The sequence below is a fragment of the Emydura macquarii genome, unplaced genomic scaffold (assembly GCF_026122565.2).
Source record: "Emydura macquarii macquarii isolate MOO-44397 ecotype Brisbane River unplaced genomic scaffold, CSIRO-AGI_Emac_v2 contig_3530, whole genome shotgun sequence".
Lineage (NCBI taxonomy): Eukaryota > Metazoa > Chordata > Testudines > Chelidae > Emydura > Emydura macquarii.
Window position 1 is genome coordinate 4,525,072 of NW_027133667.1, and position 25,305 is coordinate 4,550,376.

At 42.7% G+C, this 25,305-nt stretch overlaps 1 protein-coding gene across 4 annotated transcripts in view; it reads left to right on the forward strand.

Annotated features, from left to right (window-relative positions):
• LOC137145367 (transmembrane protein 178B) overlaps positions 1-25,305 on the forward strand; it is a 228,043-nt gene that overhangs the window by 112,245 nt on the left and 90,493 nt on the right. The window contains exon 3 of one of the 4 annotated variants that reach the window (XR_010917639.1): positions 2,778-2,915. The exons of the other annotated variants lie outside the window; for them this stretch is intronic. The gene's annotated coding sequence lies outside the window, so the exon portion shown is untranslated. Of the gene's footprint in view, positions 1-2,777; positions 2,916-25,305 lie in introns of those variants that run through there. 4 annotated transcript variants of the gene reach the window in all.

The following is a 25,305-nucleotide window of genomic DNA, read 5'->3' on the forward strand; positions in this document are numbered from 1 at the left end:
GATTGCAGTGTGGTGTGGCAAAGTATCCTACCGTGGAGGGAGGAACAATGCAGCCCTCCCCAGAAAACTTTTGCAAAGGATAACAGATTACCTACATGAAAGTTTCCGTGAGATATCAACTGATGATTATCGGAGCATATCTCATCACATAAATAAACTGTTCCCTGGGTAACCCCCCAGTACAGTCACTGAAACGCCTGAAATCCCCTTCCTGCTCCCCCCTCAATGTAAAAGGACAGAAATGCTAAGAAAAAGAAAAACTCCCCAGACGTACCTTCCCCGCAATCATTTGTGCTGTCCTGTGTGCTGCTGGACCGCTCTGGGGTCATGAATATGTCCCGACTTTCTGGGAGAATGGACGACCCACTCTCCTGCACCCTGCTCTCTTCAGCCTCCTCCTCATCCACAGAGTCCTCATCATTGTCCATGGACTGTGACCTAGTGGAGGTATCAATGCTGTGGGGTGGCATTGTGGTGGGGTTGCCACCGAGAATTGCATGCACCTCATCGTAGAAGCGGCATGTTTTGGGTGAGGAGCCAGAACGGCTGTTAGTTTCCCTGGCTTTCTGATATGACTGACGCAGCTCCTTGATCTTCACACGGCACTGCTGTGCGTCCCTGTTGTGTCCTTTCTCCAGCATGCCCTGGGATATCTTCCCATAAATGTCCAGATTCCTTTTGCTGGCTCTGAGCTGAGCCAGAACGGACTCCTCGCCCCACAGCCCGATGAGATCTAAGACCTCTGGTCAACTCCATGGTTTGGGCTTTGCAGTAGCCATGAGGAGTACAGCAACAAAGCTCTCTCCACGCTGGCAGAACAGGAAATGAAAATTCAAATATTCCTGGGGCTTGAGGGGAGGAGATATTTCCAGGTAGCGTGACACAGTACAGCACAGTGCAAATGTCTAGAGCGGTCACAAGGGGGCATTGTGGGATACCTCCCGGAGGCCAATAAATCCGATTTAAGTGAAGTTGTGTCTACACTGACACTAAATCGAACCAATAAATTCGAATTAGGCGCTAAGCCACTTGCAGAGGTGGTCTTATTAAGTCGACTTTTGCCGTGACTTAAGTCAACTTAACTGTAGTGCCAGTGTAGAAGCAGGTGTTCGGAGATCGATGTAAGTGACTTTACGTCAACCTCCCTCGCCAGTGTAGACAAGGCCACAGCTAAGGACCTCAATGTACCATATGAGCTGCAATAAATTACAGCCAGAAGTGAGTTGAGGACAATCCCTCTCTGAACACCATAGCTTCCATTGTTTTCACCCAAACCCTTAGCAGTGTTTGTGTGTGTGTGTGAGTGCACACGCATGCCTGTATTAACAGGATAGTCCAGAAATGAAGAAGATGGAGGGGGCAAGCAGAAGGGTATAGGAACACTGTTATCTCTGTTATTCATAAAGTGTGGAGAAACTGCTGATACATCTGTGGTGTTTGGCAAGATATTTGAGATTTTCTTTCTTCTGTCTTGAGGGATATACAATTCTGAAGGGCTAAAATGGGATGGGTTATCTATCTATCTAATCAATCAATCAATCATGTAGGTGCTTACATGACCTCCATCAACACAGTATTTGAGCCTCTCCTAATTAATTAAAAATAGAAACAACATTAACCATCTGTTTTTTCTCTTTCACCCTCCACAGACTGTACAAGAAATAGTTAGATTAGTTTGTGTGGGTGTGTGCATGGCAGTTGGCATGTGTGTGAATTTGTGAATGTCTTATAGACGCACAGCCAAATCAAAGAGATATGCTTTGCATTTAGTTCTGAATGCAATGAGGCCTGTGGTCATTCTTAATTCTTACAGGCACGTCTTTCTTAAGCTGTGAAAGTTCTTCCTCCCAAGAGCCTCCCGCTATTGGTCAGCCATTTTATTGTTTGAGTGGAATGTAGCTGTCATGGGAGGTCATAGTCACGAATGGAGAGGTGATCCCTCGGGTATCTAGTCCCCGTCTCAGGAAGGAGTTTGAATATCAGGACAGAAAAATTGAACTGGATTCTGTATTTAAAGAGGAGCTAGTGATGTGTTCATGGTGACCTGTGTATACAAGCAGATTGGTTGCTGCATTTTGCACCAGGGTGTGTGGCTTAATTCCTAGATATGATGAGATGCAATAATCCAGTCTGAGGGTCATGAATGCCTGAATCCCTGTAGCCAGGTCTATGTCTGATAGGATGGGGTGCGACTTTATAGCCAGTGGCAGATGGAAGTGTGGCTTTTTTCCTACCATGGCTATTTGGGTATCCAGTAGCACTGAGTCCAAACAGATCCCATGGTGATTGTCCATCTTGACAGTCTGAAGGCAGATGCCCTGAATAATGGGAACAGCATAGAGAAGGCAAGTTTTTTTAACTGCTTTCCTCTTCCTACAAGCATCACCTCAGTCTTGCCTGGGAAGCTGGGGTTTGGTGCTGTTTATGTTTGATATAAAGGGAATATAGAGCTGGGTGTCATCTGCATGGTGCTGGCACTTCAGCCTCTCTTCTCTCATTATCAGTCCCAACAACTTCAGATAGATGTGGAATATTATGTTCCTATCTGTTGTCTTTTTTTTTTTTGCATCCAGGAGGGAGGGGCTCAGAATCAGAAGTGATGGCTTTGATTGCTGCTGTTCTTCTGCTCCCAGATGCAGGAGATCCTCCCAGTGAAATAAGATAAATCCTTGCATTGAGAGGTGCTGGGTTCTGGAGCTGAGTGGTGGTAGTCTGGGTTTATTAAGTGATTTATGAACTGGAAAGTTCTTCAGGGCATGATTTTGCTGTCTCTACAGTTAGAAACCAAAGGTTTCCTAGATGAGCTGATGGAAACACTCTGACATGGTGAAGGGAAACTTCAGTATCCACATGGGTAATGCCATTGATCCAGTTGTCCAAAACCTCGAATACAAACTTTCTACTTCGAGTTTTTCACAGGTGATTTTTTGATTCACACACACAGTCAGCCATACCCTGGACTGGATCCTGCAAAAATCACCACCTTAATATGGTCAGACCTCATCCTCCTCTGGGTGAAAGTCAGAATTCTTCCTCTTGCTAGACAGGAAGAAATGACCACCACAGTCCATCCCTGGAAATTCTTGGAGTCTACCAAATTCTGGAATTTCCTTATAGAAAAATCTATCTGACCAAGAGGTCACAAAATAGAAGAATTAATGAAGCATCACTACTGCTCCCTGACTTGCAATAAACACGCCAATAACCCTTCTAGCCCCCAGCCCATATAGATCATCATGGTTTTCAGTTGACTTTCAACAGAAAAAAACAGGAAGGAAGAAAACTCATGACTAAGTGGCAGGAAATGCAGTTTAATACTGACCGATTCAAATACAAAGAAACTCTATAAACCTGTGCCACTTCCATGAAGGAGGCAAAAAGATCCTGCTTCTCTTATTGAAGTCCTGTCAAAAGTAGGAGTCAGGACATACAATTTCACTCTAACAAGAGGCTAGGATCTGAGGCAAAATTCCTCTACACACAGAGAAGTTAAGGGACACAGCCAAGTGAAAAATCATGGGCCATATTCTGTGTTTGTGTAATTCCACAGAGTTATGCCATCAGAGAATTTGGTTCTATATTTAAAACAAACAAACAAACAAACAAATGTCCTTATCTGTGTTACCAATAGTAATCTTAGATTATTAAAATGAATATTTAAAAATCTACTTCACTTTGCACTGTGTACACTGATTGACTCCATTGTGCATTTTTCTCAGCTGAGCTAATGAGAATAGTTAGTTGGTTTCACTTTTTTCTAACTAGTCATTTTCTAGTCAATTTTGCTCTCAGGTATTTACAGTAACTTGGGCTTCCGTTTTTTTGAGTTAATTAATGTAATTTTAGTGAGTTGTTTTTAGCAGTTTTGGAGTTTTATATAGATGTCCAAAAATCATGATTTTTCAGGGCTTTCTATTTGTATATACTGTAGGGAGTAATCTCTTTGTAATGTTCCCTAGTGTGCTTTAACATAGTACTGTTTAAAACAGCACTACCTTAAAGTGCACCAGGGAACCTTTAGTGTGCACCAGTAGGGTCTACATGGACCAATTAATATGCAACACATTAGTGCCCTTTAGAAATCCCCCCCTTGTAGTCCCCATTACCTTTGTGTCAACAAGCCCTTAGATACAAGTAACCATTTCTGATGTTTTCCTGTGTTTGTTGGATAAACACTGATATTTCTTTTCTTTTCTTTTTCATCTGGGTATTTTATTGGTGTTTATCAGTTAAAACCAAAAATCAGAAGCCCTGGATATAACATAGAGATGTAATCGCTGCAGCAGATTTTTAGTTTAGATTTGAAATGTTCCACTGTTGTGTATCTTTTTTAATTAAAATATAACTTGATGGAAACATTTCTATTTGCCTGAGGTTTCGTAAAAGTTTTATAGAACCTAATTTTTGGACTAAATATGACTTACCAGCACCCCATTAATTTACTGAATAATGTGGTCCCTGACAGGAATGAGGAATTCTGGTGACATTACTAACCACAAAACCAAACTCGTGTCACCAAAACCTCAAATGAAACTTTAAATATGTTTTGTGCAGTGGTTAATTTGTAATGAAAGAGGAGCTGAGGCTCAAGCAATTAGGTGCCAGGTTCTCAAGCAATGTTTTTATATTCACAATTGATGCAGCAAGCCCATAGGTGCTGTGGTTATGAACTCTTAAGCTTAGAGGTGCTGAGGCTCAGCCCTGGCACAAATTAAGCATTGGTTTTGTGTATTGAAGAACCACAAAGTATCCACTTGCATTCGCTTAACAAAACGTTTCACTTCTATTATGAACAAAGGTAAAAGGTTCCAAGCCGTTTAGAGATCAATACAGCCAACTGCACTAGTCTCAGAAGTCATTACCTCTAGCAGCTGAGCAGCTCTCAGAACAGATCAGAATTAGTTGGCTAGGTTGAGGGCTCAGAAATGGTTAATAATCTTCACCTTTATTGGATCTTAAACACTTCTGGATAGTAAAAACAAAGCATTACGAATGGACTCCAGTTTAGCCCATGTGCAAATATTCCAGAGCTCTTTAACATGTGGTGTTTATATTTTGGAGGTATTTTATGAAATACTGAATGTGGTATGCATGATATGCACAGTTAATATTAAAACTCCCCTAGTCTCAGTTGTAGCACAGCTTGGTGCTCTCCCCTACTGCTTTGACTAAATCAAGTTTAATAGCCAATCTCGATTGCAGGATTGTATCTTACCTTTGCCTAGGAGATGGACTTAATATTGGAAAAGTTTCCTTCCATCTCCTGTATGTAGAATGAACCCCCACAGGCCACGACAAAAGAGCCTAATAAAGGGCATCGTAAAATTGCATTAAGTATGATGGGCCTGATTCTCCTCTTACTTACACTAGAGTAAATCAAGAGTAGCTGAATGGCAATCCTAGGAGTTAGATGAATGTAAAACGAGTGTCAGAAGAGAATCAAGTCTGTTGCCCTTAGAACAAATGATGGAGCTAAAAGAGAGTATTAAATACTAAAGGTAATGATTTAAGGGAATGTTTGCAAGAGTCAAAGCAGATGACCGGAAAGGTCTTTTCTGGCTCTACCATCCCTGATCCTCTTTTGAAGAGATGATTGTTGTGGGGCACTTCAAATGTTAATTTAAGTGAGAGGATGGAATGAGACAGACTTCCTGAACTACCTTCAGTCTTAAAATATCAGAGTCTATCTACTCTCTGCTCTAAATCTATAGAATTAGTCCCTCACAGATAGACAGGAAGAGACCTGAGGTTCAGAAGTAGGTGGATGGTGTGGAGAAAGAGGTTACTAATGTAAGAGGAATACAGACTGAAAGGTTTACAAATGACAGATACAAATAGCCCAGTGTAGATCAGGGACACTGAAACTATGACCTGCTTGGGGAGCTGCACTGGCAATGTGCTGGTAAACACTCCTAATTTACCTCAAATAGAAGAGATGGCAAGCGTGCACATCTGTAATACAGAATCGTGGCTAGGTCTGGTCAAAAATTATTTCAAAACTTTTTTTTCTGTGGAAAATTCAGGTTTTGACTAAACAAAAACTTTGGTAGAAAGCATCTGCTTTCCTGCAAACATTTTGCTTTTTGGCCAAAAGTGAAAAAGTAAAAATTGAAACGTTTCAGCCAAAACCTGAAAATAGTTTAGTTTTGGGGTTTTCAGTTGTTCAATGAGGGGTGGGGAAGGGGGAGAGTTTTTTTTAATGAAAATTTTGATCAAAACTTTTTTTGGTCAAAATTTGCCATCACCCCCCTGGCATCCCCATCCATCACCCCTCCTCCCCATTTTTTGACCAGCCTTTATAGCCTTTGGAGATTACAGCCTCAGAATATGATGTTCCACTTTGGTCTGAGCAATGTGCCTGCAGTGTTGTGCTGTAGGGAGATCTGTCAATATTATGTGTATACATGGGCCCAGAGGTGTGTCGGTAGGTAGACTGTCCATATGTGCATTGTACTATATGCTGCTAAGTTAGGGAAAAGTCAGCAACTTTTCAGTGACACGATGTCTTCTCCAAACTTCTGCATCACTGACTTTGTATATCCAAGACAGAGCTCTTCAGGGAAATGAATATAAATGTGCCTGTAGAACTGGATCCTATTCCCATTAGGATTTCAGCATGGTAATGAGGCCTGAGGTGCTAAGGTAATAAAATACCCAAAGGGACCAGGTGCTTGAATTTCTTTTCTTTTTTCTTTTCTTTTCTTTCTATAGCTGAGTCAGACTGAGAAAACAACCAACCAACCAAAAATCAATAACCCTTTTTTTATGAGATTATGTTGATGAGAGGGATAATGTTGATGGGACTGGCCTCTATCATGGCAGGAATGCAGAGGGATTTCCAGGTCCCTGTGAACAAGTCATCAACAGCATATAACCCATTGTTCAGTGAGTGTCCTACGTCCCCCTCTAGTGGCTCATCCACAGAGGATTAAGAGTGCTATGGCTTCCAACGAATGGATTTATTCCTTTCGCTCAAGTGATAGTGAATGCTGCTGACGGTCCTGGATTCAGACCTTGATACCAGCCCAAGCAGGGTTGACTATACTCAGATCAGCTTCCTTTCTTCCTTTCAGAGGTAGGACAATGAATTGACTGTTTGGGAAGCAGAGTGGGGACAATGCTAGTGGGAACACAGGAATTCCATAGGGCTGAACTTCAAGCTGGGGTAATTTTCTGTGACTCTTTCTTTGTATCTATTAGGTTGTTTTAATTACTGGTTATGAACATTCTCCTTTGGGGAAAAAACCCATGCTGACTGCACTTGCATTTCTTGTCTGCTGAGTCATTGCACCAGTTTTCGTGGGGTAACAATCTCCGATGAGGTCTTTGTTGCAAATGACTATCCTAATGAATCTGTGTGCAGGGGGTTGGACTAGATGACCTACTGAGGTCCCTTCCAACTCTCCGGTTCTATGATTCTATGTACTTTTCTATTTATGGAAGGGTGTGTGTATGTGAATTTGTCTCTATTTTTGAGTGAATTGCATGTTTCTTCTGGTGTGCTTGGAGCTGGTTTTGTGTTACTGTGTGTGGGTATGTGTATTTCTTTGTGTGTCTCAATATATGTGTTGTCTCCTGATGTTTCTGTCTATGAACTCTCTGAGCAACATTTTGCGCTGTGTCTCTTATAGATGCAACCCAGTATTTTCAACCCAGAGGAGGAAATCAAGGATAGCTCCAAATTTCAGTCATTCCAGAGAAATGCCCTTAATTACAGCAGCCTGTCCTGAGATGGGGCACTGCTGACCAGAACCCCCATTGCAGACCAGCCTGTCCACTCTGACTCCCGGCACAGCCCCTTCTACCCCAAGTGTGCCAATGGCTGTCCTATGCCATGCGACGCAGAGGGAATTCTCCATCAACCAGTGGCATACAGCGACCACAGCGGGGGCAGAAAAATCTCACCATAGGTCTGGTTCTTTGGGGGAGTGGATGGATGTGGTCACTAGCTTAACGCTAGCCCTGGCTGGAATTGTTACTGCCTCATTGCTGCTGATTGGTTGATGTGAAATAAGATGGCGGTCTTAACAGGGCAGGTTTCTACATCGCAGTCAGCACTAATTTCCACTCTCGTTGGCAGCCTCAGCAGAAAGAATTAAGCTCTGACTGAAGTTGAAGAATGAAATGATGCTGCTATAGCAGCAGACTGTTCTGGTCAGGGCAGAGGCGCATTGGTGGGGCAGCCCGGGGGAAGTTTGCTCCGCTGTCGCTCAGGCTAGACCTATTCTGTGAATAAAGGGCTCAGTTCTCCAAACAGCTGAGCACATTCTGAGAGAGGCTAAGCACCCTGGAAACTGCAGGTGCTCAGTAGTTTGCGGAGGCACTCAGCAGCTTGCAGAATTAGGCACAAAAGAGGTCTGGCAATCAGGTCCTCTCCCCAAACCCCAGAGTGGTTTAAAAAGAAATGGGCGCCTGTTTCTTCCTGTCTCCATTTGTAGATGTATGTGTTTAAATGATGTTTGTGACTCTGATTGTGTGTGAGTGGCAGCTGAGAAACACTAACAAGATGCCTAGTTTTTAATACAATCGCTTCATCAGGAGAATGGAGGAGGAGATAATGAATACTGTTAAAAAGGGACGAGCTCTGCCATTTGTTTTGCTTCATAAATATTCATGAACTCCCTCTCCCATCTCCTTGCCCTTGGCCTGGTTCTGTTAACTGGGAGCCGTTAGCGGTGGATGAGGCCCGAACCTCACAAACCCTTTGGTTCATACCTGGTGCGTTACATGGGGAAGTTGTGGAAATGGACATTGCTGATCTTCACATCCCCGTGGAACGATTCCTAACATGTCTTAAATGACCATGCAAGGAACCAGCAGATACAGGGCCAGAATCTCAGCTGGTGTAAAACATCCCAGCTCATTGGAGTCACTGTAAACATGCCAGTTGCTCCTGCAGATCTGACCCATAGCTTTTAATGAAGGGCTTGTTTACAATGAACGGTTTACACCAGTTTGAACTAACGTGTGAATTAAATCAATGTAATTAAATGGATGTAAACTCCCATGTGAACATTCTTATTTCAGTTTGAGACTGGCTTGTTTTCCTTTAAGTCAACTGGGAACAGGTTTAAGCTAAACTGAAATAAACCACTTTCAGACAGAAATAAGTGTCTGCACATGGGCTCTGCACTGGTTTGACTCAGAGCTGTTCTACACTGAAAACATACATCGGCACAGCTAAATCTTTCACAGGTGTGACAAGCTCCACACCTCTGAGAGACATAGCTGCGTCAACCAGCCCCTGGGTGGAGATAGTGCTGGACTGACAGAAGAATTCTTCCATCGACCTAGCTACCAGGGAGGTGAATTAACCACAGTGACAGGAGAACCCCTCCAGTTGCTGTGGTAAATGTCTACACTGCAGCACTGCAGCCTCGCTGTGGTAGCACTGTAGTGTAGACACTTACTAAAGCAACGAAAGGAGTTAGTCCATCACTGTTGTCAGTCCACCTCCTTCCACCGACATAGCTGTGTCTATCTATGTTGCACAGGGTGTGAATTTTTTACACAGCTGATTGGTGGCCAGTACCGGGAGTCCCTGAACTGATGACCTGCCGCCGGCCCTGGGGTCCCCAGACAGCTGATCAATGGCAGGGTGCTGTCCAAGAAACACTGAATGCCTTCTAGGACAGAGGGCATGCTAGGAAACTGTTCAGAGGCAATGGGTAACTTGTATTAGAAAAGAGAAGTTAGCTAATATAGAAGTGTAAAGCCTGACGTTGCATTTTCGTGTTATTTCCTGTGTAACCGGTATGTGTTTGCTTTCCCTTCCTATTTCATTTTTGAATCTGTGATTTTTCTATTTAATATTTTTTTCTTTATTTTACCCCAAGCAGTTCTCTATTGTGCAAACTGTGGGAAGTGTGTGTGTGCCAAAGTGAACTGATATTTGGGGGCAGGTTTCACTCCTTCGTAGGTGATGAACCAGAGGGGAAAAGTCCAAGAGTCTGGTAGTTAAGAACACAGGGAAATAGATTTGGGGAGACTCTGGACTGGAAGGTGTTGTTGAGGTCACCCTGCAAGAAGTAACGGGGCTGGGGGAAGCCACTGTTGAGACCTCTATACTTGTAGGCTGGCTACTGGTGTCTGAGCTCTGAGTCATAGGAACATAGCTTTAAGGCATCCAGAGTTACAAAGCAGGCGATGACAGAACCCTTTGCTGGTCTGGGTAATCCCTAAAATGTCACAGAAACCCCTTGGCCAAGTGTGGTTATTTTACTTATAGCTCAAATTAAGTACTTGCTTCCAGTGTAGGTATCAAAGGCAGCTACAAAACTCCTGCCTCTGCTGAATGAAAAGGCTTTGTAATACTTTGTTCTTCTGGCTTTTGGTGTCTCTGACAAGTATCTCATTTAGATTCTGTCTGAGGGATCCTCCCTTCCCCCACATTGAATTTTGCTTTGGGGTTCTCTAATTCAAATTGCTCACAAGGCTGCAAATTTACCTGATAAGTTTGGACATGGAAATTTTAATGATCTGCTAATTCCTCATAGAAAACATTTTGTTTAGAAGTAAATCTGATTATTTTGTATGTTATATTTTCCATATAGCTCATTTTCTCATTATTTCTTGCTGGGGAAATTTCCATAAAAATAGGATCATTGTTTCTTCAGAGTTCATCTGCTCCTGCTGATTATTCGCCTTTTGAAATCATAAGCCTCTCTTTGTGACAACACAATTAATTGCTGTGGAAATTATTATGATGTCACAAGGAGAGGATTGGAACTTCAACTGGGAAATGAGCAGCAGGGACAGATGAACTTTTCAGAAACAAACATCTTCTTTCTCTGCAAATGTCCCTAGTGATAAATAAACAAGCTAGAGAGAAATGCAGACAATATGTGATATATATAAACAAAAATTGCTTCCAAGGAGAATATTTTTTTAAATTTCCCCTCAAATAGCAGCTTCTCGTTTAAAAAAGTAGGGAAGGGCGCTATTTCCCTCAGGCCCTATTTACACTGAGATCAGAAGCTGGTTACCTGCAGCCATGTTCCAACACAGTGGACTTAATTCATCACTGCTGAATCCAGCACTGGTAGAAACTATGTTTGAGGGGGCACAGTATCACCCTGCCAGGGGTGGGTACCTTTGAAGTATAGCATGGGCTCCAATGCAGCCCGTTGGTGGAGGCTCCCTGGGATACATGCTGGACCAGCATACATCCTGGTTGCCTTGGTGAAATCCAGGTTCTCCTGCAGAGTAGGCACCCTGCTACTTTCTGCCACCAAGTTTCCATCAGCAGATGTGAATCAAATCCTGTGATTATTAGCATAATGATATAACAAAAAGCAGTTTTGGAAGTCTAATCGAATGCATCCCTGTACTCACACCCTACACACCATTGTAATAATCTTGTACAAAACATGCCTTGTAAGGTATCACTGGAAAACTAATAACTTGCTGGTCAATAATATCATGGTGAAACATGTTTAGCAACATTATATGTAAAATTATGAACAAAAAATGAAATTACGACTGACATGTTTACCAGACAAATCTGGGGAGGGGGTAAATTTGTTTCTCAAAGACAGAAGACAAGCTGATGTCTCTAGCCAGGTGTCATCAAAGTTGATTGACAATCTCTGGTAAAGTGGTCATTCTTTGGCAACGGAGTGGGGGGCAGGAACAGATCAGTCTGCATTTTAACAAACAACAATATGGAACCTCTTGCACCATGAGACTCCATTTCTCTGTCCTCACAGCTGGAAGGAACATTATCTAGGGGTAACTCTCAGGAAAATGCATTTCAGAGGGTGATTGGACTAAAAAAGTGAGGATAAAAACACCCCAGGGATTCTCTCTTTCTCTCCCTCATTCTCTCTTTCACCTAAGAAAACAAAGGAATCAGACTGTGGTCTTTGGGAGGGGTTCTGACCTGAGAATTTGGTAAGCTTTGTTGCTGGGAACATGTGGTAAGGATTTTACCTTGAACTGAGTTTAGTTTAAGTTTTAGTTACTAGGAAGCGTTTTATCTTTATTTCTCTTGTAACCATTTCTGACTTTAATACCCTATACCTATACTTTCTTAAAATCTCTCTCTTTGTAGTTGAATAAACTTGTTTTATTCTTTAATCAAAACTAATCCAGTGTTGTGTTTAAACTGAACTGTTTGGGTAGCTCCAGTTAAAGGAGGAAACTGTTGCATATTGACCCCTTACAGGAGCAATGGACCTCTAATATTTGAACTGTCCAGGAGAGGGCTACACAGTGCAGAATACATGTTTTTGGGAAAATTCAGAACTTGTAGTGTATTAGGCTCACCCTGCAAGTCGTAAGCAAGACTGGTAGAAGCCAGAGTGTGACTGGAGTGTTGTTGGCAGACTTCAGCTGTACATAGACACTCAAGGTGCGATCTACATGTTTTTGGCTGGTTATGTGTCCGAGACTGGGAGCTACAGCAGCAAAGCATTGTGAGGCACCCAAGTGCAGATGATGACACAACCCTACACTAGTGTGGATTACACCCCAGAATATGGCAGGAGAATTCACTTGTAAACTTAGATCCTTGGTGGGAAAAAATAGGTTTTTGGATCACAAGTGCCTTTTTGGCTTCTTTCTGTGTTCATTTATCCTCTATACGGACTTTTCTTTCCCTGTCTGCCTCTTTTTTTAGTTTGAGCTGTCTCCTGAGCCTACTAAATAACACCAGTGATGATGCTAGCGTTAGTGCTGTGTTTCACTAGGAACTGGCCTGAGATCACCAACTCATTTCACAGAGGTCACCAAATGCTAGCAATTTTTGCTCCCTTCCAGTCTGACCTGGAGATGAATTGATAATCTAGAGGTGAAAATGTCTAGATTACATTATCACTCTGTTAAACTATCCAGTTCTCCAAATCTCAGCCTTGCAGGATGTGGGACAGATCATCAAAATCAGGACTGTCTCAAGCTATTGAGAACGGGTGGAAACTTTCAAGCCATATCATTCTTTGTTAAAGCAGATTGCACTTTTGAATGTCAGGGTGAAGCAACAAAATGACCAGCTGCTTGTCTGAAAGGAAGATCATGGTCATGTCATTTTAAAAATACTGTAATTTATGTTCATTTATTTATTTTGGCTATTTAGGGATTGCTGATTCACCACCACTTTTTAATCTTTACTCTGGCTCCCCTCCCCTGCTTTCCTTCCAAATATTTTATAGAAAAGCTGCAAATTACAGGATGTCTAATTAGGAGGCTTTGAGGAAAAGATGACAAAGAATCAGTCGCCATGGAGACACAAGTTGCTAGCTGGTTTACAGCCAGCTAGACAATGCAGGAGACTCTGATAAGCTATTCTTGGGGACAGTGGGAGTAGGTGAAACAGGGAGGCTGGCATGCAGCATGTTACAGAGGGGCAGAGCTCTCTGCTGTTAGAAAGGCTTGTGTTGAAGTACCCTGGTGCAGAGAGGTGAGTACACTGGCTTTTCATCTCAGGAGATCAGATTCATATCCTGATTTTAGGCATGATCCAAAAGCCTTTGAAGTCAATGGAAAAACTCTCATTAACTTCACTGGGCTTTGGATCGTGCCTTAGGTCACAAGTGAAATTAATTTACTGGTCTCATGCTAGACCCTACACACAGAGGTAGACTTGAGCCATAAAATCTAAATCCAGATTTCAAAAGTTTAAGGAAGCTCAGATCTGGATTTTTGGTTCAGCCATGATAGAAATAGGGTTAGCTGCAAAATTCAAAAGTAGGTTGTGATTCTCCTCCAAATTTACAGAATTGTTCAGATCCAGAATTTTTGGTTCAGGGCTATTTTTATATGTGAGACATTTGTCCCTAGCAATTTGCCATGATTGGCAGCCTCTGCTTAAGAAAGGCCGCGGATTGGAATAGCAGGGAGGGCTGCAGATTAGGTCTGAGCTATATTGAGAGAGGTCTATTACTACATGTGGGAAAATTGCATGGTACCTGACTGGGTTAAAGTGTATAACAGGCTTTGACTTCAGACTGGGAAATGAGTCCTGAAGATTTCAGACCTTTTGTTTTGAAGGAGAAGGTTCTCAGTTCTTGCCCATTTCTGGAGTTTTAAGAATCAGATGATTCCTCTGAGTTTTGACATGACTTAACCACCTGGGACATGATGTGAGACCATCACCACAAAAAGTCATACGTGGTGACATCACACCTAGCCATGTTTCATAGCAATACTGTGTGTGATGGTGTCAACTCACTGAAAACATAAAGAAAAACAGAACCCTGGGAGGCAGGGATAGTTCTGGTGACATTTTGGCACAGTTGGTCTGTAACAGTAGCCTGTAGCATGATATCACAAGCATTTCCGGTTAGAAAACCTGGTGTGGTTGGTGCAGTGCATGGTGATGAGTAGCTGAAGAGATGGGTAGGTAAAAAGTGCAGGTGCATGGGGAAGGATAGTTAAAAGTGCAGGTGTCACATACACATGGTCAAAGGTATCTGAACTCCAAACCTTAATGAGAATGAGAGGAGTTGGTGAAGAAATTGTCTTGGCATGACGAGGCTTCCCCATGATCAGAGATACTGGAACCTCAACCCTTCACAGAACAAAGAGGCAAGTGGGTGATGGTCAGATCTTCTGTGTCTTTCTCTTGAAGATCTCTTTGAGATGAACACTTTCTTACCAAATCAGTGGGTGCAGATAACTGCTGAACTGATAAAACGGTGGGCTCCCTTCTTAGCTCTCTGACCCCTCTCAGCCCAGGAGTTTGCAGTACAGTCGCCAAGCCTAGTCTAGCTATGTGAGCAGGCATACCCCAATTGTTCCTAGGGTGACACACAAACTCACCTCAAGAAAGGGAGGACAGTGTCAGATGAGGATTTATATGGATAAAATTGCTCCTACACCTCACTTCCCAAAAGAACAAAAATCCCCAGCATCTTGTCCATATTCCCAGCTGTGTGTATTGCATAGTCTGTAGAAGGAGAGTACTTGAGCCAGGTAATTAAACATGTCAGCTCTTTATCCAGGTGAGTATTATATTAAATTATGTACAGTAAATATTTTTGGAAGGTGGAATTCTAAAGAGGAACTTACTGATTTATGGCAAACTGCCAAGCTGCTGATAGAGGGTGGGAGACGTGCTCAGAATCCAGGATAAGCCTGGGTGTGATGTGTGCGTCCGGGGTAGAGAGGTTGATTTTTTTCATGACAAGGGCATTCCGGAGTACCCATAATTCTGAAACAAGCCCTCGCCTTTTTCAAGTAAATGTGTTACAGAGAAAAAATTCTTAGCTGCCCGTGTTTTCCACATGCCTGTTGAATCAATAATGGGTGTTGTGGAAATGCTTGGTCAGCACTGCTGTCTCAGCTATTCTTGTAAATGGCAATAATATGGATGGCAATGCCAATGCTGTCAAGGAGCCTGTAAACAGGCAGTTGGAGACAACATTTGAGATCCACAGGGAGGCTGGGGGTGGGAAATTCATATTTCTTTATCTAGGAAAAAACTGCTAATATGGGAGACGTAGATGTGGTTAGGCTCATGTACACTGTGTCATGCAGATGTCAGATTTCTGCGCGTATGCGTGACTCAAGAAATGGGCGTGTGTTGCATGATTGTGTGTCACTGAGCCACTGTAGGTTTGTGTGTTGTGTGCACGTGTATATGTACATATGAGCCCATCATCTGGATCATTTAAAACAGTACTGGACAAACTCTTGGAAATTGTTCTGTAAGGAAAAATCCCATTCTGGCAAAAGATCGTCTAGATACCTGAAAGTGATTTTCCATCTGAAACTTCTTCTGTTATCTGAAACTATTTTGCTAAGGTGTATGATTTATCAATGGACATATGTTGCATCTGTGTATAGAGTGTGTTGCAGAGTTTTGTATGCTAAGCATGTCCGTATGTGTATTTGATGTCATGCGGTATGTGGCAAGGATGTGTGATGATTACTATGTGCTTAGCTGTGTATGTACGTTATATAGTGAATTGCAGATTGTGTTCAATGTTATGCATATGTGCGTAAGAATGTTGATATATGTGAGTACAGAAGGCATATTATCTTTTATAATGTGTATTATTCAGCTATCTTAGAATATTGTGCATGCATGCATATATGGTGTAAGTTTCAGAGATGAGTGGTTACCTTATATGGTGTAAGTTTCAGAGATGAGTGGTTACGTTCTACATATATGCATATAGATCAGTGGTTTTCAACCTGTGGTCCGTTGACTTGTGGGGGTCCACAGACTATGTCTAAGATTTCCAAAGAGGTTTTCACCTCCATTCAAAATTTTTTAGGGATCCCACAAATGAAAAAAGTTTGAAAACCACTGATATAGATGTTCCCAAGACGTGTGTATATATGCATGCTGTATGTTGAAGTGTAAGTGTGCTCTGTAGTGGTGTATACATTATGTGTTGCAGAGATAGGTGAAGTATCTGTGTATGTACATTATAATTTTCAGAGATATGTGATTACGATGTGTGTAGTGTCTGTTATCTGTTGCAGCTATGGGGAAGTAAGTCGTACATAGCCATGTATTTATGCTGTGAGGTGTACAGATGTCTGAGTATATTTTCCTAGGGCATTCTCCTTCTCTTTTCAGCTGAGGAAGTTAATAAATTTCCTGACAGCTTCCCAAGGGAAAAGAGAGATCTGCTGTACTTCAGTGTATGGCATTATGTTCTCTGGAGGGGGTCATCACTTCGTTATTTAAAGATGGTTCTTCATTTTGCAGCGTAAGGTCATTTCATGTTTAAATGATGAAACACCATCTCACCCATACATATTTTCATTTATAGTGTCCATTGCCACTCTTCAGTTGGGAGAGAGCCCTTATCTGTCCCTAATGTGGTTATCACAGCTGAAAAGAAGCCAAAGCAGGCTAGTTTCCTATCATGATACCCCCATCTATGGATGGCACACAAACCCAGACTGATCCATCTCCATTGATGTACAGCTAGTGATGAGGGATCCAAGAAAAATTCAGAGGTTTGGGACACAGAAGCACCCAAAAGTTTTGGATGCTTATGTGAACCTTTTCAAAATTTCTTGTTCTGTAAATTTGAGCTAAAAATCTCATGAGGACAAGCTTTCTTGTGAAATTTTCCAGTATTATCTGATTCCAGTTGGGCTAGAAAATAACCTATATCGGGACAAGTATTCAAACCAGTCTTTAAACGACTTCATGCAAATTTTGTGCACGTCATCACTCACATAAATAGATTGGGTTAATTGCACATCTAAACTCTCACTTTGCATGCACAAATACCTGCTTACATAGGCAAAGGTGTCTGCACCATTTTAAAGGATAATATGACATTTTGACCTAATCAAGTTTTAGCATTTCATTTATTTTTTTAAAATGCTCCCCTCCCCACCTGATAGCATGACAATTACGTACTCCATTACATAATTCCATTCCATTCTTTAGCTATTTTTACAGTGCCCCTGTTTTTTACCTGTCTGGGACAGTTGCAGATTCCCAGACTAAATTTGCATTTCCACTTTCCCTGTTCCACAATATTCTAGGCTACTGAGGATCAAGTCCAGGAGTCAGATTAATCTGCTGACTTCACTTGAGTTGTACTAGTTTAGGCTGGCAGTGAATTTGGCTCCAGGTCACTAATAAGAGCTCAATCACAGGAGCTCTAACCTAGCAGGGGGCTTCATGACACTCTTCAGGTGCTTTTTGAAGGCAGAAAGCAAGAGACAGATTTTGGTTATGATGCAGTTAAACTCTATTTAATTTAAAAGTGATTATAATTAGTGGAGAAAATCTTGTAAATTAGGCAATTATATACTTCAGTTCCCTTTCAGCCTCCCTCTTTCTTCACTCCCCATCTTATTTTCTACTTTGGAAATCAGAAGAGCAAAAAAAAAAAAGGACACATTAATCTAGGACTCTGATTTGACACTCAGCTCCTGGGTCAACTTCCTTCTGGCCAGCTCACTTCTTCCTGAAACAACAGAGGAATTTAAAACCTGGAATGCGCTTGTGCTATTGTGATTATTTAAAAGTGAGGATGCGAATGTGGGCATTTGTGTTATTTCCTACCTCACTTTTTATATACCTACTCAAGTCATCTCAAGCATCTCATAATAAGAGACGAACTGACATCTTACAGTTTCTGTTGCAGCATGAGGATGTCTGTGAATGAAAGCATTACTGACCGAAGATACAAGGCTCTCTTTTCCTAAGGGTGTTAAGTGGTATCACAGATGTCAGTCAAAGTCTATCCGTATAAAATGCAATACCTCTGTGCAGCATGCACAAAGATAGCTGTACAGAACAAGGAGTGATGTGCTAGCTACTAGAAGGTTCTACTGACCTTCCATCAATTGGAGTTCTCTGCAATGCTGCTGACCTGTGGCTTCAGAGACATGGACTGGTAATCAAAACTAATCCTCTTGCATGCCAGTGAAGAGAAAAGAGGTCATCAAGACAATATTTTTATGGGGTGATTTGAGCTATGTCCTAGGGTAAAACCAGTGAGCAGAGAGGGAATGGGGAGAATATAGTAACTCAGAGTTAAGGCCATCAACTTTTCCCATCACAAGTGGGTAAACACATGGAAATAGAGCAGGAGTGGGTGGGGCAGGTGGCAGTGGAGAGGAAGCAAGGGGGATAGGTGGAAATTGAGAAAGAATGCGTGGGACTTGTGGAAATGGAGTAGGAACGGGTTTGACATGTGAAAACAAATCAGGAGTAGGTGGAACAAGTGGCAACAGAGCAAAAGTGGGTAAGGCACACAGTTTTTTAAAGAGTAGATTTGTGCTTCTGAGTAGTTTAGAAGTTTTCCTATCTTTTGCTTGGCAGTAATGTCCTTTCTGGAGCAACCAGTGGGAGGTTCAAATCCAGAGGTAATGATAGCATGAGGGGAGACAGTCAGTAGCATCTTACAGCTCAAATAGGGCTGAGGGAGGGAGGCTTTTTAAAAACTGTTTAAATATACTGTTTTCAAACATAGAATCAGGAATGAAGATGTCATCTGATATCATATTGCTTGGCAACAATGCGTTGCGGAATCCTCTGTGGTGACAGTGTAAAAATGCTTGTTTCACAATTTTTACTCTCCTTTTGCTTGTGGGTGGCTGGGAGGGGTTTTTACTTCAGAATCTGCCAGTGTGGCTCCCTAATCATCTGGAGGAGTGACAGTTAATTGACATAAGACTCTCTCCTCCCTCAGAGATGGGGACAGCTGTCTGTGCTGCACTACCAGCGCCTCCTGCTGGTGTGGAGAGAGAAAGGTGAGGATGAGGAAACAGACATAAATGTCCTGCAGCCATGGCAAGCTCATGTATACCTTCTCATTCTGGTCTTCTCCAAACTGAGAGTTGGGTGTTGGCAAGGCCATCAGGAACCTCTAGCCAAAATCAAGAGGGCTGGTGGGGTTATAAATAAAAAGTGGAAAGTGGCGAAGAGAAAGCAGGAGGAAGAAGATGAGAAGCAATAGTGGTATTATTTTCTGCTCCTTGATTGGGTGAACAAAACTTTTAAAACAATAGTGTAGGAGGGTGGCTTGCTCCAGGGGTTGGAGAGCCTGAGGCTCCAGCCAACCCTGATTACTGGATGAGCCCCACCTGAGGGGGTTCAAGTGCTAAAGAGAAGCAGTGGGGGAGGCTGCTCAGGTAGATCAGAGATTGCTAGGAGTGAGCAGGCTCCAGCAGAGTCCTTGGATCTGGGGTTGATTCCAGCCAGGAAGGGCTGGGAGTAGCCGGCTAAGACAGGAAAGTCCCTGAGCAAGCAGGGGAAAGAGTGAAAAAGCTCTCCAGGCAGGGAGGCCTGGGAGTAGGAAGAGAAAAGCTTATTTGTTGGACTTTAATTTGGGACTGATTTTATTTTCTGGTAATAAACCGAGATCCCAGGGAGGGGTATTTTGACGGCAGAAAAAGTGAGTGGAATCTGTGTAAGGAGCACTGAAGAAGAGGATAGAGGCAGGGTGCCACAGAGTGACCTCTGGCCATAAGGGGGTACTCAGTAAGTGGCTTCCCTTTGACACGGAGGATAGAAAAATTCTGAATAGGAAATCACACATTTCTAGTACCAGGTTTTGGACATTTGTGAAACTTTGGACATTTGCAAGCTTTTTTAGGTACAAACCAGTAAGTTATTCAAATAATACAACAAATAGTAAACAATATGACTCCTTTAATAACAGTGACGTGCATTTGTTCACCTTTTCTATTTACAAAATTATTAGTACAATTTTTGTACTATTCAACCAGCTCTACCATAGGCAACCTATATACTACTAGGTAGGATGGAGCAGAGTTATTTAGGGATTTTGATTCTTTTGTGGTGCCTCTGCTATAAACACCCTGATTCACATACAATAAGGCTGCTAGGGTATCCGGGTAGTTGCTTGAAAATGAAACCACTTGCTTTGCGCAATGATTGAGAAAAACAAACATAAAGGGATTTAAAAAAAAAAAAAAAAAAAAAAAGCACCAAAAGAATTACCAACAAAACAAAAGGTGGGGGGGGAGGGGGGGAGACGTGTGTTTACTTGAAACCAGCAGCTGCATTTTGACCCTTTGTTGAATCATCAATATTCAAGCCAGAGAGAGGAAGAAAGAGAGACAGGCTGCTTACAGCCTGCTGTTGCTATGGGAACCAGAGGAGAGACAAGAGAAGCAAAAGACTGAGGGAGAAGACAACTTCTGAATAAAAACCAGGGTTTCCCCTCCCACACCTGTCCCCCGATTGCTGTTTGTATCTCTCTGTTCTAGGGATGTGGGGCATGATGGCTTTGGTAGGGTGGGCGGAGGCAACACTTCATCCTGTAGAGTGGCTGGTTCTCCCCACATCCTTTCCATACCACCTCCTTTGCAAACAAAATATGGAGTTGTGTCTCACACTTGGTCCCAAAAAAAAGAGACTGCAGCATGAAATCTCTCTGCCCACCCCTTGAGGGACAGGAAGAAGTGTAATTATTTTAATTTGAACTGTTGCTTTCAGCCCTTTTGGATGGGTGGTGGGGAGTGGAGGGTGAGAATTGAATTTTGAACTTATTTCCCTTCCATCCAGAATGAGTTTGTGGATTTGCAGCTAATTCTGAGAGTCTTTCTATCACCCTCCTCCTGTTTTTCTTTTTTGTTCCCTTCTCAGCCTCTCTCTTGGATTTTTCATCTATTTCACAGACATTCTTGATGTTCACTTTTTAACAATATATACACTTGTCCTGCCCTCACCTGTCAGACATAGGAGGATTTGGATTGGAACAACAATAAGCAAAGAGTTTTGGATTTGAAAATATTCTTGTAAAATCGTGGGGTTATTTTCCCCTTAAAACACTAAACCAGTCCATATGTATTTCCCCTTTTGTCACAGACTACTCCTGACTGGTTTGTAATGCTTAATGACTAGTTGAGGGGAGACTGAGTCACTGAGTTGCGATTCGGCACATCCCAAATTATCATGGTTAGTAATTATTTCATTAACATGCATCATCATATAGAAAAGAATTTGTAATCAGGGCTCCCAGCCTCCAGAAGCTGCATTTCCGCACAGAGCCAGGACCAGACCTGGCAGACTCTAAACAATTTTTTCCCACCCACCCAACTCTGCAAAATATACCCCTGCAAAACATGTGCTTTTCCAATTCAGATCTCCCACCCACCACACAATTCCATCAACTCTGGGCTGCAGCACTTCATCTAAGGATCTCAGAATCCTATACAAAAATTTAGTCAGTTTAGCCACTCGAAAGCCCTGTCAGTGAGGGAGCTCTGATCCCTATTTTGGAGATGGGGAAACTGAAGCACAGAAGGGTGAAATGATGTAGGTCATACAGGTTTTCTGTGGCAGAGACAGCAATAGAATTCTGGAAGTCTTCCAATTCCTCTGCCTTCACTATGAGATTATGCAGAGTTGCCACCCTTCCCACTTTTCACTGGAAAGTCCCAGTTTTGATGGGGCACCCTATGTCGAAAAAATTCTGCTTAAATGTCCAATTATGCACATGCGTGCGTGCACACGCGCGCACACACTCTCTTTTTCCTACCAGCTCTTGTGTTTAGCTGGGTCAATAAAACTCTCAGAGGAAACAAACAGTTTTCTTTTCTAGTGAATCAAGGCTGTAATTCCCACATCTGGGCTCACCCACTTCTTTGAAATAAGTCTTCCCCTGGTTTTGCAGAGGTCCTTCAACAGCTGTTTCTCCATCTGTAATGGAATAAATTATGGCCGAGGAGCGAGATTGATGACTGATGTGATAATTCAATCATTGGCTTTTGATGATCTATTAATCACCCTGTGATGTCTTCTGATCTGTCTCTAAGTGCCTTTGCAGCACTGGCATTGCTCACTGTCTCTCTTGGTCTATGAATAACCCATACGTTTGGAGGTCAGTTTGGGTGTGACGTCATCCTGCTCTGCAAGCAGCTTGCGTCATTTCAGCCTATTTTAACCTTTGACTTTCAGACATTTCGAAGCAGGAAGGGTATCACTGGGTGAAAATTTAAAATTTTTTTGATGCCCTTCCCTTTAAATGGGGAGAGAGGCAGTGAAAGGCTCATTAATGATTCCCTGGGTGGTGACCCCATGTTGCCTTTGATTGCTATATCTCACCTCCACTGCTGCTCTGATTTCCTTTGACCTATTGCCACCCTGCTCTGATGAATTCCACCTTCACCTCTTCCCACAGTGCCATTTCTGTTTCTCCCCGCCAGCTTCCAAAGCAGGTCAGATTCAGATAGGTGAAATGCCAGATGGAGTTAGGACCTGGCCCAGACAGAATAGTACAGGAATGCTCCTGTTTGCCCAAGGTCTTGCAGGACATACCGGAACTGGATTTATACTCTCATTTTGTTAAAATGCACAGGCCCCAAATCTTTACTCTGTCCAAGCTGAGCTCAGATGTAATGAAGAGTAGTGGCCACTGGGAGCGGTTTGTCCACGGGGAGACAAGCTGATGGAGGTGGCTACTCTGCCACCACCAGCTTTAGGCCAATGCAGATTCCAGTCAGGAGTCAGGACCTGCAGCGGAGGCTGGCTGTGGGCTGCCTGATTGATTGGAAGAGTCAACAGACTGGCTTTTAAGCACAGCAGCAGTGCAGGATCTGCTCAGAGCATTTACCCATAGCGGTGATAGCTCTTATGCCTAATTGTTTCCAGCCTTGCTCCTGCCTTATTCCAGTCCTGCTCCACTCTTGTTCCAGCTCTGCTCCTGCCTCGGCCCCCACCCTTCACGTGCCTTGCTTCACTCCAGGTGACCCAGTCCTGACCCTCCACTCTCATTCCAGACTTTTGACTCCAGCTCTGACATTTGGCTCTGGCAGCTAGCCTCAGACTCCAATTCTGACCCTGGGCTCTGATGTCTGGCTCTTGACTCCAGCTGTGAGCCTGGGTTCTGGTATCTGGCCTTTCGCTCTGGCTCTGACCCTGGGCTCTAATTTCTGGCACCTGGACTCTGACTCTGGCTGTGACCCTAGACCCTGGCCACGGATTCTGGTTCTGACCCCGGGCTCCAGTTTCACACTACTGATTCATGTTCCGACCACTAGGCACAACCATACACGTCCAGGTCACTGACAATTGCTCTTAGACAACTGAAGTCTCCAATCCAAATCTCGTCGGTTTAATGTCACTTTGTGCCACTTGAGCGGTCGAAGTGAACTTGGTGGATCAGGTGCTGGGCATCTGCAGGTCTCAAGGGCAGCCAAGACAGGGCTAGATTCTTGCCTCCTGAGAAGGCGCTTATAGTTCATTGTGCACGAAATAGTAGAGCAAAGTAAATGGTACTGTCCGCAGGGATAAAAAGGGTCTCTTCTTTAAGATACACACTGTGAGTGAATGTAGTGTTCATTAAAGCACCGGGGAGGAAGGGTGGTAACAAGGATTACAAGCAGGAGTTGGGTAGACCGGTACACTCTTCCCACATATAATATTCTGCTAATGCACTTCAGTTCTGACTGGCTGCACTCTCTCCTAATCCACTCCTGGGTCTTGAGAAGAGTCTGCTGTTCATGTTAGGTTCTGATGTGGCATTTGGAGGTGGATGAATGTTCACTAGGGCCTAGAATCATAGAAATGTAGGGCTAAAAGGGACCTTGAGAGGTCATCTAGTCCAGCCACTTGCACTGAGGCAGGGCCAAGTAAATCTAGACCATCCCCGGTGGGTTTCTGTCTCTAATCTGTTCTTAAAAGCCTCCAAAGATGGGGATTCTGCAACCTAAGCCTATTCCAGAGCTTAATTATCCTTTATAGCTAAAAAGCTTTTCCTAATATCTAACGTAAATTTCCCTTGCTACAGATTAAGCCCATTGCTTCTTGTCTTCCCTTCATGGACATGGAGAGCAATTGATCACAATCCTCTTTATAACAGCCCTATTAGCAGGTCCCCCCTTCAGTCTTTTTTTTCTCAAGACTAAACATGCCTAGTTTTTTAACCTCTCCTGGTAGGTGAGGTTTTCTAAACCTCTTATCATTGTGGTTACTCTTCTCTGGACTTTCTAGAGTTTGTCCACATCCTTGTGACACCCAAAACTGGAATGAAACTCCCAAACTTATTTTACTCAGTTAAGATGTGAATTCAGGTTCCCAAGGGCCAGTACCTGAACACACAATACCACCTATCTTTCATAAAATACATGTTGTTGAAAATTCTCCACTAAATCTGCCTCTCTTTTAAGAAAAGCACTTCTCGACATGTATTGAAACATTTAACTTGTCAAGTAAATAGGTTGTGTTGAATGGAAAATTGCTTCATGTTGATGTTTAGTGATTATACCATGCCATGCAAAATAATTTATATTCTAGGTGTGATATTTCCCACAATGCTAGAAAAATTGTGGAAAAACCTTTGAACTGCAACCCAAAGAGCTGAAAATTGTCCCATTGTAAAGGAAAAATGGCAAGTTTGGAGGGTTTTCCATCAGGCTTAAAAAAGCACTTTGCCCAAACAATAGAAGGCTTTTTACACTCTCTAGACAAATTTCTGCTAAAAACTCAATGGCTAAAAAAGGAGATAATATGGATTTACACAGTTCTAAATTATACAGAATTTTGCCTGCTGTCTCTACCCACTACCCACTCACCAGCTATACTGTAACATCAAGGCTTAAGAAAGGGCCTGATTTACCGCAGTGTTACTCTAATTTTATGCTGGTGTAACTACTGATTTCATTGAATTTACACCAGTGTAAAAATGGAGTGACCTAGTGATGAATCAGGGACCTGTGTTTGTGCATCCAGCCTACTCTTGTTCCTGTTCCTCGTCCCATCTACTTTACTCTCTTTCCAATTATCCTGCCCACAACTGCTCCATCTCCAAATGTCTGACCTGCTCTTCTTCCACCTAAGCCACCTTCTACTGCTTTGTTCCTATGTGCCCTGGCCTGCTCTGCTCTGCTTACTGTTGTACCAGCACCCTCTGCTCCAGT